The sequence below is a fragment of the Armigeres subalbatus genome, chromosome 1, assembly GCF_024139115.2.
Source record: "Armigeres subalbatus isolate Guangzhou_Male chromosome 1, GZ_Asu_2, whole genome shotgun sequence".
Lineage (NCBI taxonomy): Eukaryota > Metazoa > Arthropoda > Insecta > Diptera > Culicidae > Armigeres > Armigeres subalbatus.
Genome location: NC_085139.1, coordinates 60360065 through 60379367, shown reverse-complemented (window position 1 = coordinate 60379367; position 19303 = coordinate 60360065). Strand labels below are relative to the sequence as shown.

The following is a 19303-nucleotide window of genomic DNA, read 5'->3' as shown; positions in this document are numbered from 1 at the left end:
AGATTCATTCGGAAGTCTGGTCTGCGATTCTTTACTCATACTTTGCTTATTGTCGGGTATTCCATGATTGTAATTCTCTGGAAAACACATTAAAGGCTACGGCTATGGGAAATTGGCAACCATTCTGTCATTAGTTCCAGTGATCAGATATTATCATAATTCGGTGGGAAACTGAATAGAAAAAAAAATATATAAGAAACTAAAATAATATTCTTTTATAACCCCATTCTGTCATTAGTTCGGAAGACTATTTAGAGGCAAATAAATATATTTGTCGATCAATGAAAAAATGAAGCACGGTTTGTGCGAACCGGATGCCGATAAGAGTCGAGTAAGGGTTCAAATTTCGCATTTAATTTTGCTGTCTCGATCAGAGCATTAGTTCCAGGTCAGCTGTAAGTTGCTTATTACAAAACTCAATCAAAATGAAATTCTTTAACTCCGTTTGTTTTCAACCATACTGAGACAAGCAGATTTATGATAACGAAAAATTCCATTTTTTTCTGGATTTTGTTTCCTTAATTTTATTACTTGATACCAATAATAATTAAACTAATATTTTGTCCAAAAATGTTCAAATGTTTTACATAATAGTGCTGTCCAATGAGCAGCTCGAAGTAGCTCGAAGTTGTTCCCGTCCTGCTCGTTCTTTTTTGTCAACAAATGGGCATGAACAGGACAGGGAGAAACTTCGAGCTACTTCACGCTCTCATTGGACAGCACTAATACATTAATTATAAAACTGACATTCACCAATGCGAAATGAAAGATTCGGCCCATTGAGCAGAAACTCTGGACTTAGGCAACTTAAACATGGTCAAAACGTGCCGTCATTTAAGTGTTGAACCGTCTCATTAGCGTAATACTACTATTTGTGGTAAGCTAGCAGGTAAGGAGCTAATCTTCAAATCAAAGACTAACAATTCGGAATCGTCAGAGCATTTTTTTCAACAAAACTCCTATGAGCTACTTAATTTTATTTATTTTCATTGGCTTGTCCGATCGAAGATCAATGTTTATCAAAAACATGGCTTTGTGTCTGAGCTTTGAAATAGATTGTGATGAATTGTCGAAGTTAAACTTTCTGACAATACTTCGTGAGATCCCTTTAAAATGATAAATGAAAATGAAAAGTCTTGACATGGAAACATGTAAACCACGGAATAGGATTCAAAGGGAGAGGTTAAGGTGATAGTGTTTTCGGCATTTAATAAAAAAGTATATAAAATGATCATATCTTAAACCCCGTAAGACGGTTCTGGAAGATTTTATTTCATTATTGGCAAACATTTTCTTTCTATTTTTCTTCAACACGAGTAACAAGAAAGTAACATATTTCTTACAGACTTACAGAAAGAATAAAGAGTGGATACTTGTCGTTTTCGTAAACCTGCCATGTTCTCCGGAGCTTGTCCTTTATGATCGCCCACAATTTTTCTATTGGGCTAAGTTTCGAAGGATTTGCCCCTTCGGAGCAAAAACAACCTCGTGTGGCTCCCTTCAACTGCATCACCGCGTTTCGCGTAATGCCAGTTCCGGCAAAAACAGAGTTTGACCTTCGCGAGAGCGGAGGAAGGCAGCTTCTGAAGACATGCTTTTTTTTTGACATATTTGGCCGTTGGTCGTTACGTACTGCTCGCTCGTTGAATTTGCCGCATGCACAAGTCAAAGTACTTCTTCGTCCGGACCTTCTCCAGAACATCCAGGCTGGACCCACCGAGGGAAAACTCCCGGCCAGTGATCTGCTTGGTGTCCGCGTTAATGATTGCACCTTACCTTGACAACATGAACTCCGGCCCAGGGATGGGAAAATCAAATTTTCAAAAAATCAAGGATGATCAAACTCACCCGCGATATTACTTTTAAATTATCAAATGATAAAAACTCGCCAGCGATTAAGAATCATTTGAAAATCGTATCTTGATTTAAAGCATTTACCGCTACATTTTGAACTCTTTTTCTTTACTACCATGAAACCATAACGCCAAATAGAAGATAATAACGGGACTGTTGACAATTATCTGATATTAGTAAAGTTCAATGTTTGAATGAAAATTCTGTGTTTATTATCGTTTGAGTACAAAATTTGAGAAGTTGTCGCAATCATTATCGTCTGATAATGCTTCAACACAACACTGTTTCGGCCCATTCATTAGGCATTTTATGAGACGTTTCGCGGTGGCCCGATTATTTACCTCTAATGTTTTGTTTTGGAATGATTCTGCGTGAACATTCCGTTAGGTCCGAACACAAAATAATGTTTGTAACGTTTTACTTTTCATTCGTGTTTTCTTCAGCATTTCATGCTTAGAATGCAATGGTATGAATAATCTAACGACACTTTTTAAGAATCATATGAAAAACTTTGTTCTAATGCCCTGATAGCCGAAAAGTAAAATAGGTAGAATTGATGATGGGACCCATCGGAATATTATGCCCGAAAATAGCAAACAAACGGGCTCCCGCTAATTGTCAAAGTAGATAAACACGAGAAAAACAGCTGTTTCGATCTGTCTGATAAAATGCCTTGTTGGTTTGCGTGGTAGTGCTATCAGATTCGGCAAATCGGCATTCGAATCTTTGTTTACAAAAGCAGATAAGTAGTTTTGAAAATTTTGTCTTGAATTGGGTCCTAAAATGAAGCATCGATATTTGATTTTCTTGCATGGAACGAAGAAGTTAATCAGGATGATTAACGCATCAATTTTTCTTTCCACTTAGAAATTGAAAGGACCATTGTTTAATTTGAAATTTAAAAATAGATGAAAAATGCTTCCTCGACATTTTCGGTCTCGTTTGACGTACCGAATAATATGATTCAAACGCACTAGTAGGGGAAAGGGGGGCAATATGCCCTAGCTAAGCAAACACTGTTCTATTGTCTTATTTGTAACGCTATTCATGGGTATTTTTACATTATGCATCAGTTAAACAAGTTAGCTAGTTGATGCCATTCGAAAATTGTCAAAAATCTCAATCATATTGATAATATTCACATTTCAAAAAAGTGGTGATATTTTGTTGCCGGAAAACTCATGAGGCAAAACGCCTTTTAGCTGGCAGCTCCTAGGGAACAAAGTACCACGCGTCGGCGAATCAGCATTCTAGTATGGATAGTCCGTGGAGACGCAAGTACTTTGTAGGTTATTGCCACTAGGGCGTTTTGCCTCGCCAAAATGTTAGATGTTTCTTCAAATTGTGGAAATTTTCGGTTTTTCCGACCTTCCCAGGCACTATTTTGAAACTTTCTTCGCCTATCCTACATAATTTTAGATCTAGTTTTGTTACGGACATATTAATGACGGTAAATATGAGGGAAACCACAAAAGGCGTTTTGCATCGGGGGGGCGTTTTGGGGCCTCTTCCCCTAAAACACCGCAGGGCACTTGACTAAACCTTTGACAGTTAATATATGGGCCTGACGTTTTGGGCTGATGGTTGATTCGTTCTGAAATGTTGCACAGCCCGAAATTTGCCTTACAATGTCTTTAACACAAAAATATTATTTTTACTGATTTAGATATTTACCAGAATTTTCATAACATCCGTTCAAGTGTTCTTGACCGATGTACTATCGTTTGCAACCATAAGCGAGGTAGGGCTTTAGGACCCAATTGTCAAAGTAGATAAACACGAGAAAAAAAGCTGTTTCGATCTGTCTCATAAAATGCCTTATTGTCTGCCGAACGAATCAAACAGGAGAACAGACCTTCCTGGCCACATTCCAAATCAAGCGGTTCGGATTGCTCGAGAAGTAATCCATCACACTCCTTACGTTCACGGAGTCTGTTTTCGGTCATTGTCGGCTCACCACATGATTTGTTTGGGTCTTTTTGGACGATTTTACCACACGGGACACCAACTAATTGTCGATTCTCAACTGTTTCGCGATCCACTTGTGAAACTGGGATGAGTTTTCCCCACACGCTCATTTGAATCAACTCAAAAGTGAGTCAAATTTGACTCACTTTGGAAAAAAGTGGAACAGCTCACTTTTGAGTAACCGTATGTTTACTCACTTATGAGTATATGAGCATTATGTCAAAATTAGAGTAAGACCTACTCACTTTTTCGCTGTCCAAAGTGAGTAGATCTTACTCACTTTTGAAAATGATGGGTGCATTTTGATTGATAATGGAATGACATTTTATTTAAAAAAAAAGAAGCTTCGCTTATTTCATTTAATAATTTATTATTTGACTTGAAATACAGTACATTTCTGTTTCTGGTTCCTAGATCAGTTATTACTAATCTAACACATCATTGTAAAAGCATGTCAATTTCCAGTGGCCGTAAACCACGTCGAATGGTTTCTTCTAGGGTTGTTTGACGAAGAACTAGACGAGCCTGATCCATCAGAGCAGGACTAACCATCAGTCGCGAAAGTGACGCCCATGCTTTGGCCGGGGGTCTTCTTCTTCTTATTGGCATTACATCCCCATTTTCTTATTGACATTACATGGCCGGGTGTATCTTCTTCCAATTCTGCGTATGCCTATAAATAAGAGTCGAGGATAAATATTAACACAATTAAAACATCTAGCCGAACCAAACACTATTACCTGCATCAGAGCTTACTGCTTGTTCAGTATGATCTGGACCTGGATTTCCAACTGAACGTAATCGTCGCCGGTGCCAGTTATTGACCCGTTTAAGACCCTTGCCACGGAGACAGATGCGGGTGTGTTACGATGTGTCAGTATCCAAGACCACCTGGATGATTTGATTTTTGTAGACGCCCTGCAACCGTATCCAGCCAAAGAAGATCGCTTGTGAGAGGAAAATGATTGCTTCGGTGTGCACATCGGAACCGTGTCGGCAGAAGTAGCGACACTTCTATATACGCTGTGAATATAAAAATAAAACAAGGATAATTTCATAACACATTACAATGGAGACAGCGCATTATTTTTGTTCCTTTAACCATCTAACGATGAAAAACTCATTGTTGTATTACAATTTAAGGAATACAAATAATACAACACTAATTTTGTCGGTTGCTTTTAACAACATGAGTATCCACAGTTGGAAAATAGCACGTAACGAGCCATCTTAGCAACTTACTTGAATGTAATGAAGAGATCCTTTTTTGAAACCGTCTGACCATCCTCAACGCCGGCCAGCACTAGGACGGATACCCGCTTTCGATGAACTGTCCGATGAACTGTTAATATCTTTAATATACAATCACGGTCCCTAACAATACCGACAGGTGAAACGCAATGGTCCGGAAGATAGTCTCCATTGCGGTTCCATTGCAGTACTGGCACTTGGGTCTTGGTGCGCGTTTGCATCATGATCCGGTACATTTGAGGCATATATTCATGACACCGCGGGCCGCTTGGGCAAAGGTCGAGTTCATGGGCGCTATCAAGTTCCATTAGTTCCTGGGCGCCATCAAAGCCATAATTGGAGAAATAATCGAATCCGGCCTTGAATCCTCCGTCGTCGAAAAATCAACGAAACAACTCCGGATCGATCGAGTTACGGAACTACCAGTTCTGCAAGAATCCTTGCAGACCATGCCCAGCCAGATCACCACCATTACGGTTTGCTAACCACATCAATTTTACAACGAAACTCAAAATCTTTTTAATAATATGATAACCTTTTAATGGAAAATTTTCAAACTGTTTGACGGTTTGAAAACATTTACGCAAAAGTGAGTTATCCTTTAAACTCTGAAAAGTGAGTGAAAATTGACTCACTTGATAAATATAATGTTACTCACTTTTTGACATTTCCATCAAAATACTAAAGTGAGTCATTTTGACTCACTTTTGCGTAGATTCAAATGAGCGTGCACATCCAAAATGTTTTGTCAAAGCAATTCTTGCCTGGAAGTCATCTCGATAACCACTTGACAGATGGTGACAAACATCTAAACATTACACTCCAAACTAGTTTTACTTAAAATATCAATTTTTACCCATCAAATCATAATAAAAGTTAAATATTGTCTATCCGGAATAAACTTAGAACGCTTTTTATACCAAAGTTGGGTTTTTTGGGTTTTTCTCCAGCTACAGGCAAATAACCCAACTTCGGAAGTAGTGCGCTGGATTCGCCTAAAGTCCCGACTTCCGAATTCTAAGTTGGTGCTACGCCGACAATACAAAAATAAATGTTTTTTTTTTTCGAGTACAGGAAATTACTTTGACAATAGAAAGCATTCATAAATTACGTTACGCTTAGAGGGGAGAGGGGGTTGTTGCCCGAAGTGTGGCAATTCCTACAAAATGCGATAGTCGGAGTGCCTTGGAGTGAACGATCTTCGCCCTAGTAAGGAAAAAAACTTTTCGTAAAACGAAACATTCTCCACTGGTCCACTGGGTGCTGTGTAAATGTCCTGTCCATTGTCTAATGCTAGATGCTGAGTATTCAGTCTGTGCGACCTCAGGTCGAAGATAGAGATGCTGTTTTTTTTTTGTTTTATTATTTAACAAGCGATATGAAAAGAAGAAGCCTTCCATGAAAAAATAAAAAGAAATGAAAATTCGACTTCTTCTTAGAATAACGTCTACTGGTTACGATTTCCCGAATATTGCTATTCTCTAAGACCTAATTCTCTAAGGCATTTTTTAATACAGTGAACGTTCGCTAATTGGTTTTTTTTTTTCTAGTTGGGCGCTTTTAAGTGGGGGGTTCGCTAATTGGGGCGAACCTCAATTAAAAAGCAGATAAACGTCAGAATGTGATGTTAAAAACGCGTTGACGTTTTGTTTCCGTGTTTGGTGGGATCAATATTTTCTGGCACGTAAAATTTTCCTTAATTTGTTCAATGCAAAAAGTAAACAACATTGACGCTTGTCAAAACGCCCCAATTAGCGAACGGTATTCGCTAGTTGGGGTGAGGTCGTGCCCCGATTAGCGATCGATCACTGTATTTGTCTCGGCATAATCAGCTTATATTGCTTTTTGCATTGAAAATTTTCGTTTCGTCACTGAAATCATTGACACTTGTCTTCAGCGACTGCTTCCGCGATAGAGCATTTTCACATTTTATTCACTCATACATCTATAATACTGTCAAAATTAGCATTTGACAATAAAATTTTCAGTTAAAAGCTCTATTTTTTGATATTGGTGCTCGCACACAACGCACACAACCAATCGACATCATTTGTCAACAATCAGGGATACCAACATGACAACTTTCTCCTTGTAGCCGAGGTGGGAATAAAATTTTGCTATTTATGCGCAATACTAGAATGTTTTTGTTTAGCGAAGTTTATCTGTGGAAAGTTTCTATTTTTTTTACTTTGACATCAAGGATTAATAAATACGTTTGGATTCATAGAAAATATTTTCAAATTAGCTGATTTTGGATAAAGAATCAAGTAATTGATATCCACTATTTCGCTATTAGCTTTTACAGAATTTCTTATTATTTGTGGTTAACTGATTCTGTTGCCGATATTCGCATTGTCTTCTAAACAGTACTATTGGTTTCACTGTCCCGTAATCAAGCTAGGTACATGGAACTAACGATCAGTGTTGTGCAGAATCATTCCCCTCGGACAATAATGGTGGCAGTTTTCATTTGAGAATTTTGTCGGGTTAGAAAAGTAGCGCATCGTCGACGGCGATAACTTCTTAAATTTTGGAATCATATGAAAATCAATACAGAATCATAATTGACCTCTCCGGCCGAAATTTGTTTATTTGCTCTCAAAGAACCCATATTTTTAGCCGCCTCGAAGTATTTTTAAAATTTAAAACAAAAAACTGACAAAATGCTGTTTTCAAGATTGGCCTTACGTTTGCCTGATTTTGAACGAACAGCGGGTGAATTTTTCAGGCTGGTTCACACGTGCAGCACTTTTTCGGTTTTTGTTTTCGATTTTTCAAATAGTTAGAGACCTAAAAAAATATGGGTTCTTTGGAATAGTTGACTATAAATAAGCCAAAAAATCGACTGAGACAATAAAACGGGACACAATTTTGGACAGGAAAGTTCAATTAAAATAGGTAGAAACCTGATACGAGACCTGCATAGACGCTGCTTTTTTCTTTTTTTGGTACTAAATTGGAGAAAACAAAAACTCAGATGCCTTTCTCTTCTACCGTATTGTTGTATTCCCCAACGACGACCAAAACGGAACCGAAAATCCCTAAAACTGACACTATTTCATAAAATTCATGAAAAATTTTCTGGATTTCTGCTTTTTTATGCTTCACTGCCGTTAAATTTTACTAAAGAATTACTAAAGACGAAAGATCGAAATGATAATGTAACTCATAAATGGAATGACCTTTCCCGTTGAAAATTGTATCTCGTTCTATTATCTCAGTCGATTCTTTGGCTCATTTGAGGCCAACTTTTCCAAAGAATCCACATTTTTGAAGCCTCTAACTATTTTTGAAATCAAGAAACAAAAAATCGAAAAGGTGCTGTTTTTGAAGGTTGGCCCGATTTTGAACGAACATCGGGTGAATTTTTCAAGCCGGTTCACACTTTTTTGGTTTTTGTTTTCGATTTTAAAACTAGTTAGAGGCTTCCAAAAATTTGGGTTCTTTGGGAAAGTTGACCTTAAATAAGCCAAAGAATCGATTGAGCGAATAAAACAATTTGACGGGATTTTTTCCAATTTCTGGGAGACGAATCCGATATGTTTGCATGATTTGAATCATCCATGAGTTTTGAGATAATGATTTTATCCCAACACTGATGAAGACTCTCCTATGATTGATGACGATTACTTGTTATTCCGATTAATCGTTGCCACCTGAGAGTTTCCACTATCGGCTTTATGAAAAGCCACCTTAAAGGGTGTCCACAGTTAAGTTGCATCACTTAGAACTAATTTGCCACAAATAAGGCCCTCAACCGATTGTCACGAAATTTGGTTTACGTATGACAATTACACCTTAATTGACCTTTCCCGTCAAAAATTGTATCTCGTTTTATTGTCTCAGTCGATTCTTTGATTTATTCTATTATTCAACCAGAAGAACCAGAAGAAAATATTTTTGAAGCCTCTAACTATTTGAAAAAAAATCGAAACAGAAAAAGTGCTGCACGTGTGAACCGGTCTAAAAAAAACTTACCCGATGTTCGTTCGAAATCGGGCGAATGTTAGGTCAGTCTTGAAAAACCGGACTTTCTCGATTGTTTGCTTTAAAATTATAAAATACTTAAACTATGCGTTGTTTGGGAAGTTGACCTGAAATAAAATAAAGAATCGTTTAAGCGAATGAAATTTTTTGACGGGAATGGCCTATTCTGTTCTCGTCTCGTTTTATTGTCTAAGTCGATTATTTGCCATAATTAGGATCAACTTTCCCAGACAATCCATTTGTTTTGACGCCTCGTAACTATTTCAGAAATTTAAAACATACAATCAATAAAATGCTGCTGGGTGAACCTGCCGTTGGAATAAGCTTCATGCTCTTCCAAAATCTGTCAAATATTAGTCCAAAGTTAAATTTGGGGTTATGCCTTTAAAAGCACCAAACATATGAGTTCTTTGGAAAGTTGATCTAATACATGTCAAATAATCGAAGTTGTTGACGTTAGTGTTATTAATAAATAAATAAAACAGTTGACGGGAAAGATTAAACATTTTATGTTCCGCAATTTTTGAACACTCGTCTAGCGTACTGTAGGTGTGGGTTCGATTTCCACCGGTAGGCAGTTTTGCATATTTCATAAATTTTCTTCTCCTCAAATACATGTCTCAAGGTCACTCCTCACGGAATCGAAGTTTCAAAGTGCTCGCGTTTTCGGGGGCACACCACTCGATACCGAAGCAACGCACAACTGTCATTTTTCACTATTTCACGCATGCTGCGACGCATCAAAGCTATTTAAATCAACAAAAAATGACAGCTGTACGTCGCCTCCGTATCGAGTCGTGTGCCGCCGAAAACGCGAGCACTTTGAAATTTGGATTTCGTGAGGAGTGTCCTTAAGTCTGCAGTATAGTGCTCCATAAAGATATTTATTCTTATTTGGAACAAATCTTTATTTTAAAGGGACAGGAGGAAGGTCAATTTATATTTAGGCTTATGAACTCATGAAAAAATGGGCGAACGTGCCACTTTACAACAACATTATTGCAACATAAAATACTTGTACTTCATAATATGTGTACGGTCCATTGTTTTGGATGACATCAACTAAACCTCGAAATGCTTCCAACATTCAAAAATATAAAGTTTCGGAATATTCGCCACATCGATTTGGTGCCGTTTTCATAACCGTTATGCGCAAGAATTAGACCTAAATCTATGCTTTAGTCATTAGATTTGTGGATCATTGCAATCGTTTGACTAATTCTGGACCTATCGATGACTTGCTGTGCTTTTGTTTGGCATTTCGGTGCAATTCCGTGACTCCCTCCCTTGATGATCCGCACACCGATGGATGCTTTCCTGAAAGGGAAAAAGCTCTCCAAGCCATCCGTATTGTTTTGACTATTTTTTTCATCCGGTTCTCAGCGCAGACCGTGCCAGTAGACAACATTGGCAACCATCAGTTGAGTACTTTTCAGCAAAACGAATTCGTTAACTGACAAGATCATGACGTATTTAAAATTAGTATTTCGGGAACAACAGTCACGTTTTCTGAAAAACGTGACTGGTACTCCTAAATCCGTGGTTTATATCACGACGTATTAGGTACTACTGGTTCACGCATTCGGGAACGCTTTATTTTGTGTGTAATGGCGCTGTAAATCTTGTGATCAACGTCTCGATATGTGTCAAAAATGTCCTTGTTTTCCTTCACAGTAGCCCGATTTACACACTTCTCGGTTAATTATTCAAAGGACGTATGTGATTTTGTAAACAAAGATTCAAACGTCGATTTGTCCAATCTGATAGCACTCTCCCGTGAACCAAGTGAACTCAAGTGAGAACAAGCAGATCAAAACAATCAATTTGACATATACCTTATTTACTGATTAATCTCTTTTGGCTAAATCCGGGCTACTATGGTTGAATCATGCTGATTGTGAGCAGTTCTAATATTAGAAGCATAAGCACTAGAACGCTAGTGGCGCTGTAGTCAATTAAATAATTTGGCCAAATTATGCTTAAACAAGCTTCAATTGGCAATAATTCATGCATTATGTTGTAGTGCATGTTTGGTTTCATCACCAATATCGGTTTGACACTTGTAGTACCGGTACTTTGGCTGCCAGGTCGAAGTAACCTACATGTTAGTCACGCGAACAGTAACGACATTAGCAATCTCATACTTTTTTAATACAGTCAAACCTCCATGAGTCGATATTGAAGGGACCATCGACTCATAGAAATATCGAGATGTAGAATAGAAAATCCTTGGAAAGCTCTTTGGAGGGACCATCACAGTAACCCAGAAAATATTTTTTAGTATGGAATAATTTGCTTCCATGAGTCGATATCGAGTCATAGAACATCGACTCATGGAGGTTTGACTGTACTTCTGTTCCTACTAATTGAACAGAAACAGTTTCTGCCGCTCTGTCAAGTCGGGCTTACCGAGCATTTTGTGCCACTATTGTTACTTGTAAGAATTTGTTGCACATATTATCCTGTCCCCGTGGTGCTATTCTCTGCATGCAAACGCATATCAGTCTCATCCATGATCTTTCTATGATCGATTTCTCTGTAAAAAAAGAAGCATGCGTCAAATTAAAAATTTGTTTTTGAATTTTTTGAATAGCCAAAAGCAAAACTCTGTTTCAACCCCTTTTGAAAAAAAAAACTCATTTCCCATAACAACTGACCCATAATTGAAGCTAGTGCCTGTCAAAATTGTCATTTGACATTTTCTAATTTTTTGATGCAAATGATCTGCAAAAATATCGTCGAAATGATCAAAACAATGGCAAAACAGATTGCACTTGCATTCTAAACTTAAGCCCAACCAATTAGTAGATTTTAAAAAAATATGTGGTTTAGGTTTGACTAAAAATTGTCATCGTATTCTTTGGGAATTCAATATAAGATCTTTTTATAGTTCCGAAAACATCATCCAATGCTTTTTATAACTTTTTAAATAATCCAAACCAATTTAAAATCAGCCAACATTATATTGGTCTGCATGCGCACTACAAACTTTCTAACTCAAGAGATACTTCGTTTGAAGGTTAACTTTTTATAAGACTTCGTTATTAAAATGTTATAGCTAATACGAGGGAGAGAATAAAACCATTGCTACTGATCTTCATGCTATTGAATAGAATGCTTCGATGATAATTGATAAAAAACTGTTTCGAAACCTAATCAAAATCGAGGGAAAAATCGATCCAATGTCATTCGGAATGGCCTTACACGAACGCGGAACAACGCTTGTTTGTAATCCGGATGCAAACCGCCCAGTGGAAGCAGCCAGTTTTATCAAACCCAATCTGATGGAAACCACAAACACCGATCACAGCCCCTTCGCTTACGCTTACGGCCAGCTCAAACAGGCCCTAGCCGGGGTAAACATGTTTATCACAGAACAGCACGCTCGAATGTCCACCACGTTACCGACCACTCGATAATTGGACGTTTTCGCACTTGGTAGATTCAGTCGTGAACTTGAGATCTTGGGTTTAATTTCTTGTGCAATCAAAACTCGAGGCCAGATTTAGGGTTGCCTTGGATCAAGGTCTCCCGTTTGGGAGGTGTGAATCCCGCAGGGACACCGAAATGTTGATTTTGTTTGTGCGCTTGTTTAGAAGCGACGGTTGGCTTGAATCGAAATTCGCAAGAGAGTTATACCCTGATTGATTATCGCACATACGTAATCCAAGTACGATAGATTTTATTACGCTTGCAATAAAATCGGTCGGACGGTTCCTAGAATTTTACTGGTTCCCATCAACTAAATTGATCCGGTTCGGTCGTCTTTGTTTCGTGCGGAAATCTGGGTCACGAAGCCCGCCATCCCACTTTCATCTCACCGTTTTCTCGGATGCGAATCACAAGTGTATCGCAAATAGAGGCTCCGCTGGCAAATACTGGCCCCAAAACGATCACAATCATCTTTCTATACATGACTCCCACGTCGTGCGTTTATTCGGGATCAGATAGTGAGCACGAACAAAGACATTTTTCTTGCGTACGTTTCATATCTATGTTTGGATGGAAAAAGACACACTGTTGGCCCATTCCTGTAATCTGGCGAATGAAGTCGAACGACCTCTTCTGGTTTTTTTCCTTTATCTAAATCAGGAAAAACTTCCAAGGATGTCATAATCTGCCATGAGTGCCTTCATCATCACATGCTCGTAACAGCAACGCATACAATTTTATGTTTGTTGTCGAGAGCTCTCGAATTTACCAAATCAAAATTTGTCATTGAATTCTTATATTTTTTGGTATAATATTGGTGTTCGCATAAAAAGTAATTTTATTTCGTAACCGAGAACATTAGCATGTGAAAACTAGATGAGTGCCAGCGCTGTCACTTGCTCGGCACTCACCTCTTAATTTGCAACAAATGAGCAACCGAGTGAACGTCCCATACGGGAATATGGGAGCGATTCTGCGCAATACGCTTCCGCTCCACACTCACCGATACTAAGACGGGTGTCAGTGCGATGGAATGAGAACCAGGACAAAAGTCAGCCTTTAAAAATAACTGCTCTTTTGATGCGAAAAATTAAAGCTGCTTCTTTCGGGGGAAGGATTAGGATTGGATCACCTGATCCGAGATGGAAAATATGAAAAGAAGAAAAAAAAAATTACCTTAAGAACCGCCGAACGAATGGAAATATGTATTGCATAACGCAGAATTACCGGAGTACCGGTTGTGGTCGTCGTAGTCGAAGTAGAATCGATTTCTCCGCACGAGGGAAGTAATGAATGCCTTTCGAAGAATTGGCACAAAAAGCGAGACACATGATTCCGCGCGGCCGTGTGTGAGTGTGTCCGCTGGATCGGCTTGGCAGAAGAAACATTACATAAGAACTTGAGAACCGCGAGGAAAAGGACTCCGATGTGGGGGAATTGTCGGCAGTGGAATTTTTGGTTCTTGCAATTCGTTCAGAGGAAGAATATCATGACGAAAATTGTTGTTTTTTTACGAAATAATTCAAATTGGTCAATATAACAAAAAACTATTATCCACATGATAAACGTCATGGTCTGATGGAGTCTTAATTGCATTTAATTAGATAGATGAACAACAGGGATGTCAATCATATAGACGAGCTTGCATGATCACGTCATGCACGTTAAAAATTTTTCCAGACTTTTGATGAAAAATTGAAATAATTTCCCATTAAATATGAGTGGAATTTTCTTATGAATATAAAATTTGAAAGTTGGAAGTACAAAATCCGTTGAAGTATTTCATTATAATGAACCAATAATAATGAAGAATTTAGTAACACAATGCTTAAAACAAACTCCTCTTGATTCAAAATCCATGCATCCTGGAAGCATTCCAAGTTATGGGATCTAAACCCGTACAGCTATTTCACGGTTTAATGTGCAAAATAAATTCGAAAGGTAGAATTGAATATCACAACAAATAATTATAATTACACCTTGGGAAGCGGTCCTTTTCATTCAAACACAATCATGATAACTCATCATCAATCATCAATCATGATTTTTGATTAAAGAAATAATAATCTGAACGAGACGAGCCAGTCTAGGGCTAAAAGTCTCGTAAATAAAGAATGGTGGTCACTTTCTAAGCTATTTTTTCAATTGCATGGCCTACTTTTGAAGCGAGCAGTTGTAGACGCTTTATCAAAAAAATATGATTAGGTCATAAATTAATAAAAAAAGGTTTTATATTTAGGTCTTATCCAGCGCCTTAGCCGGCGGTTAGCCGGGTTGGGCAGCGCAGAAAAAAGATTTGAAAATCTCATATTTATGAAGTTTTTTGAAAATTTGTGGATAGAATTATTTCTATTTTGCCTCACCAACATCGCTCATATTTATCAAATCACACGTTTGATACTAGCAGACATCACACCATTTCATAGACAGAAATTGAAATTTATTAAATTGAATTTTGAAATGAGCATCGGTTGTTGATAAATATTTTGGACCCCCAAATGTACACATTTTGGATACCCTCAATTTAGTCTAATCAAAGTCAAATTTTCAATTCTCTCCGATCACCTAAGCAGTCTTATCTTTCAATTGGAATTCAAGATTCTTGCGTTTTAAGATCACTCCTGACGGAATCCAAGTTCTAAAGTGCTCGCGTTTTCGGGGGCACACCACTCGATTCAGAGGCGGCGCACAACTGTAATTTTTGTTGATTTAGCTTTGGTGCGTCGCAGCATGCGTGAAATAATAAAAATGACAGTTGTGCGTTGCTTCCGTATCGAGTGGTGTGCCCCCGAAAACGCGAGCACTTTTAAACTTGGATTCCGTCAGGAGTGACCTTAAATTCACAATTTGGAGATGAACTTATTGCGCGTTCGAAAATTTTCACCGATAGCGGTTTGAAGCGTAACGCACTGTAACGCCTTTCTTCTTGAACAAACTAATTTCAGTGAAATGTCATCCAAATATCGTTATTTTGGCACAGGAAACTAGTTAAAGAATTGCACAACAATCTTGTTCACTTAAAGCCAATGAGGAAATTAACAGCAGCAAATTAAGTTCAGAAAACGTCGCAAGGTCCTACTCAAGATGAATACACAGCTAGGTGTTACAATCTGCCCAATTTATGGACGAGAAGAAGGCGGGGGTGAAAAATTCATTTTCGGTGCAAAACATAAACAAACCGGCTGGCTCTCCCATACTAAAATCCAAGATGGCTGAATCGTGAATTTGGTAGATTGGAACACCTAGTGGTGTATTCATCTTGGTCCTACTTATGTTGAAGTCAAATTCAAGTTGGGTTACCCTACTTCGGGTATCATTTCTCAAGGGTTTCGTGAATTAGCAAAATTTTTCATGCAATTTTGTGGCCAATTCTGTCTCCGATGACAATTCCGTCCACTTCAAAGTTGGATTTAATTGACCTAACGAAGAACAATAGCGGTTTACAACCACTGACAAACCCATTGTAAAGTTGGATTTCGCTTGATCTGAAATCCGATAGCGATTGCGAATTCGACCGACTTCAGAGTTGGTTGTCCCATCTATCCGAAATATGTAATTTTTTTGTCACGATTTTAAAATCCTGCAATCTTCTAGCACGTTTTGGATGTTTTCTAGAAAAGAACAAGTCCAGGACTGAAAAGCTCTAAAACAAAGACAACAAATAGATGTTTTCATAGATTCCACACGACGATCCAAAAATGTCCACAATTCTGCAAAGTTCCTTACATACTTGCCCTTACAAAACTTTTCAGAGGCAAGCCGCAGAATTCCGCTTGTTCAATCCACAAAACTTTTTAATCTCCTTTTTAGGCGAGATTCACAATGCTATTAGAATGCAAAAAATTGCATATTTTTTCCTTAATAAGAGAGGGGCGGCCAAAGAAGATTTCGCCAAGGGCGCAGGAAACCAACTCTGAACTTATCGACCAATTTGGGTCCTGAAATGAAAAACCGATATTCGATTTTCTTTCAAGGAACGATAAAGTTAATCATCCTTAACACATCAGTTATTCTTTCGACTCAAAAATCGAAAGGAACATTGTTTAATTTGAAATTTAAAAATAGATGAAAAATGCTTCCTCAACATTTTCGGTCTTGTTTGACGTACAGAATAATATGATTCAAACGCACTAGCAACACACCGCAGGGCACTTGATTCAACCATTGAAAGTTAATATACAGTAGACGTTCGATAATTGCAAGTCATTTAACTGCAATGCTTTTAAACTGCAATTCGATAGTTGCAACAGTTTTACAGTTATCGGACCGCTGAACTTCCAACTGGTGTCAAACTCAATGACAGCTGCATTGCGCTGCACATTTAGATGCACTTTTATTGCATCTGACGTCGATTGACAACCGTTTGACGTCTAGAATGCGTTGCAGTTATCGAACGGCATTCGTTAACTGAAAAGTAAACATTTTGCAGTTGTCGGACGGCTACTGTATATGGGCCTGACGTTTTGGGCTGATGGTTGATTCGTTCTGAAATGTTGCACAGGCCAAAAGCCAATTGAGCAAAATTCACTAAAACGAAGAAAAAAAGTGGTAGAATCAATCGGATTCTGCTTCAAATCATCAATACTTTTGCATTGATTTATGAATAACAACATTTATCATAAATTCAGTAGAAAACCGAAATGGGCGACTAGCGAAGTTGGATTTTTCAAACCAGACGCCCATTTCAGTTTTCTACTGAATTGTATATATTTGTTTCAATCATGCTTTCCAGCTGTCACTGTCAAATAATACATCAGAAAACAACAATATTCATGGTAGTTTTTACTTTCGAAAATAAGGCGAAACTGCTTTATCGACAATACGATGACATCAACAAAGGAGGAACACGTCCTGTTTTTGAGATAAATGGATTTTAATTCACAAAAATGCGTATTTTCATAGAAATTTGGTTTCTCTGCTTTGCAAAGCTGCATTTTGGCTCCTCACTTTGAGAATACAGCTTGAATTAAGAAGAATGTGCCTTGTAGAATGCTTGTAAATTGTTGGATTTCATTTGACACGTTCATTTGTTGCTAAAAACGGAATTTAATTCCCAAAAGTAAGCATTTTCATAGAAATTTGGGTAGTCTGCTCTGCAAAGCAGAATGTCTGCTCCTCACTTTAAGAATTAGGTTTGAATTTTGTAGAATGGGCCTTTGAAAATGCATTTAGGTTGATGGATTTTATTTGGCACGTTCATTTGTTGCGCATCAGCGTGTCGATCAGTGCGCAGCAAGCCATGACTCGGCCTCTTCTGAGCAGACCTCCGTGGTGTGCACACTCACCAACGGAGAGCTGCTGTCATAACAGTTCACTCCGGCCATTTGGGGCCACACATTTTGGCGATCCTGCCAGGTTATTTGTTGGATCCTGACTCATATTTCAATAGGTGAGTTGAATTCAATTTGTTTATGTCCTAATGTGTTAAAATATTTGATGATTAAAAATACACAAGGCAATGGGTTTGTATTGCTACAAAGCGCTTCGGGAAGAGCGCTGGAAAATGGATTATGGTTTGGAAAATCTCAAAGCGCGTCTGCAAGGCCGCTGGAAAATGGATTGTGGTTCGGAAAATCACAAAGCACGTCTGGAAGACCGCTGGTAAATGGATTGTGGTTTGGAAAATCACAAAGCGCGTCTGGAAGACCGCTGGAAAATGGATTGTGGTTCGGAAAATCACAGAGCACGTCTGGAAGACCGCTGGAACATGGATTGTGGTTTGGAAAATCACAAAGCGCGGCTGGAAGACCGCTGGAAAATGGATTGTGGTTTGGAAAATCACAAAACGCGGGAGATCGCTGGAAAATGGTTTGTGGTTTGCAATACCACAAGGCGTGTCTAGGAGACTGCCGAGTAAAGGGTTAGAGTTTAGAAAATCCCAAGGTGGATCAAGGAAGCATTGATTTTGTTTGAAATGTACAACTTGACGACTTTAGTGTATATGAGACTACCAGTTAAGCTAGTTCTAACGAAATCAGAGAGATATCGTATTGCTACAAACTTGTATGCTACAAACTTGTTCGGAATGCTTAATATATTATCTCGAAGTTTATTTTGGAGTTTTTTGGGGCCACACACAAAAGTATGCATTTTCATAGAAATTTGGTTTCTCCCCTTTGCAAAGCTGAACTTCGGCTCCGCACTTTGGGAATAAAGTTAGAATTTTGTAGAATGGGCCTATTCTACGATATTCAAACTTTATTTTTTAACCTTCCGATACTCGCACCGTTGTAAAAAGTACAACACCTTCGAAAAAAGCTCGCTTGTCATTCACAAGAGGGGCGGGACTGCATGGGTGATCCAGGAGTATGCGAGTCCCGGAAGATTAAGTGAGAAGCCAAAATTTAATTTTGCAGTGCTGATAAACCAAATTTCTATGAAAATATATTACTATAAAAAAAATGTAGCCAAGAGGTCATTTGACATCTCACTTCTCACTTTTCAAAAAAAAGCATCATTTTTCACTTCTCACTGCAAAGTGAGAAATAAGAAGTAAGAAATAAGAAGTGAGAAGAGAGGTGTTTCCCTTCTCATCTCGCTCCCCACTTTTTGTAGTGAAAAGTGAAAAAAATATTAGTGAGATGAGAGGAGTGAGACGTCTTATTTCTCACTGTGAAAAGTGAGTAGACGTCTAACTTTTCACTTCGCGCTATTCACAGATAGAAGTGAAGGGTGAGAAGTGAGAAGTGAAACGTCTCACTTCTCCCTTTTCACTAATCAGCTGTCTCACTAATGAAATGTCTCTCTTCTTACTAACCATTTCTCACTTCTTATCCCTCACTTCTCTCTGTGAGTAGCGCGAAGTGAGAAG

General features: G+C 38.2%; 1 protein-coding gene and 1 pseudogene across 11 annotated transcripts in view; one reads left to right on the top strand and one right to left on the bottom strand.

The window, feature by feature from the left end:
* The window catches only part of LOC134226083 (sodium/potassium-transporting ATPase subunit alpha), a 209110-nt gene that overhangs the window by 120227 nt on the left and 69580 nt on the right, over positions 1-19303 (top strand). The gene's annotated exons all lie outside the window — the stretch shown is intronic.
* LOC134215844 (protein tumorous imaginal discs, mitochondrial-like) lies at positions 4210-5564 on the bottom strand (annotated as a pseudogene).